The 2,333-nt window shown below is 43.2% G+C and overlaps 1 pseudogene across 1 annotated transcript; it reads right to left on the reverse strand.

The window, feature by feature from the left end:
• Nucleotides 1–354: 354 nt before the first annotated feature.
• Nucleotides 355–2,084, reverse strand: LOC308431697 (E3 ubiquitin-protein ligase MSL2-like; annotated as a pseudogene). The gene has a single exon. The product of its transcript is annotated as an E3 ubiquitin-protein ligase MSL2-like (transcript).
• Nucleotides 2,085–2,333: the final 249 nt, after the last annotated feature.

Raw genomic sequence — 2,333 nt, forward strand, 5'->3', positions numbered from 1 at the left:
TAGATACTACTTCCTTACATTTAATCATCAACTTTGATTATGCACAAAGCATGACCATAAACAATGAGGTTATTGTTTTTTCCTTGCCAAAGTTCATTCTGTATAAATCAGTTGCATCAGCATTTGTTCTCAAACTATGAAGTTCTGTAAGAACTAAGAACATACAGTTGTAGGGTTACTCCTCCATTATCTGCAAACTATTTCCCCGACACTAACACATATAACTTAGCAATGAAAACACTTGATACAAGTGATCTATATGCAGGAACTCCAGCAAGTTAAACCAACAGAACCATAGCTGCCGTAAAACTGTAGCTATTTCCTACCAAGGGGTAGGTTTAAAGACCCACTGGTTTAACAGTCGAATCTCATATCTATAGCTTCATCCAAACTTTTATCATCATATGTACTGGCAGCTAAAAATGTGGTTACAGGAGACCCTGTGACATTAATTACACTGGTGCTGGTACTTGCATTACTCACAGCAATGCTAGTCACATTAATGCCCAAAGTGAGCCTGGTCTGCTCCAAGGCCTTTTCTGGCACCGCAAATGCCTCCAGCTTCTTCTCCCCATTGGCCATATAGGAGTTTTGGCAGCCACGACATATACAATCTAAGCAGGCTTTCCTGTTAGAGTAGCAAGGGCAGCGCTGGCCTTGGCATGTAAGAACACTTGGATTTTGAGTAGCACGCCCACATTTGCATCCTTTCTTTTCCTGGGGCTTTTTGTACACAGTCTTGGTAGAGCTTCCTGGCATAAAATGATGACTAGGTATCTTTTCCTTTACTGCTTTGTCTTTTTTAAGAATACCTGGCTTGAATTTAGAGTGGGATTTCATGGATCCATGTTCATAACTCTTTTTCTTGCTTTTAGTAGATAAAAGTACAGTCTTGCTGATCTTGGGTGTCGTGCCTCCATTGGGAACAGTTGCTATAGGTTGAAGAGAGATTTTGCTTTCCTGCTTCACAGTCACAGGAGCAGATGCCCTCAGTGTTGGGCCTCGGATAATGGTAGAAATTGGAAGTGGCTGAACTTTCTCACTGTCACTTTCAGATCTGGATCGTTTTCGATTCAACTTTGCTACCTTCGGAGTTGCTGCAGTACATGATAACCCATGAAGTGCAGGGCTGGTAGACATGAAAACATTATGGCTAAGAGACTGAGAAGAAAGCTGCAAAAAAAGGTCCATTGGATACAGTGGCTTCCAAGTTTGGCTGCAAATTGGGACAGCAAACTTCTGTATTTGAAACAGTTTTCTAAGCTGCAGAGTACTTCCTCAACACTCAGCAAGAGGGAGTCACCAGGTTTTATATCTTCACTGAAACTATCAATACCTGTGGAGCATAAGTCAGTGGCTACCGTGTCACAGACAGGTGGCAGGCTGTCAGACAGATCCTCAGTTTTTATATCAACAGTATTACACACGTCAATTGTATTTGGATGTTCAGGCGAAGGGATATTTATAACAAATCTATCTATTGAAAGCCCATTGTAAGTAGGCAAACCATTGATAACAGAACTGCCAATGGCAATGCTGAGGGTGCTCTCAGACATTGGAGATAAACTAGCTTGAGGATCAGCTGTGGGTTCTGAAGTTGAAGGTAAAGGGGAATGTGTCAAACACAGAGTGAAGGATGAATCTGAAGGTTTCTCTGTCTTCTCACAAAACAATGATCCATCATTAAGCAAAGCCAAAATATCAGAAGAACAGTCAACGGCTTCTATTATGTCCCGGGCCAGTGTCGTCTGGGTTATGTATTCACACAGTTTCTTGTAGCAATTCACTAGGATGCTTAACTGCTTGTTTTCCTCAAACTGCTCATAGTCTTTGCACCAGCTACATGAAGGTTTCATCATCATTTTCTTGCCTTTACAAGTTTTGCAGACATAGTGTTGGCAGGTGGAGTTGGTGGGTGCAATAGGATCTTGAAGCAAATGCCCGCAAACACAGCACTAGAGGGACTGTTTGAAGTAAGGCAAGAGCCTGTTAATCTCTGTAAACGCCTTGGGGTCTCCGGGGTCTTAGTTGAGCACTAGGCGGCTCACGGAAATGTAGAGAGCAGTAGCATTCACCGGGTTCATTGCAGACACTTCGACACCAATGGCTCCCGGTTGAAAACAAATTCCGGATCCAAGTTTGTAAGCAGCCAGGGAACAATGGCGAATTTGCAACAATTCAGGAGAAATCTGAGCAGAACCACTCGTCAAAGCAGCAACCAAAATCCGTGCAAGTTTGTGAAGCAGAAGCAATTCTCCCACACATGGGGCCTTGGCGCCCCTCCTCCTCTGCAAGTCCCTGAGACTTGCAGACAGAAGAGAGACAGAGAAATC

Source organism: Micromys minutus (assembly GCF_963924665.1).
Source record: "Micromys minutus genome assembly, chromosome: 17".
NCBI classification, from domain to species: Eukaryota; Metazoa; Chordata; class Mammalia; order Rodentia; family Muridae; genus Micromys; species Micromys minutus.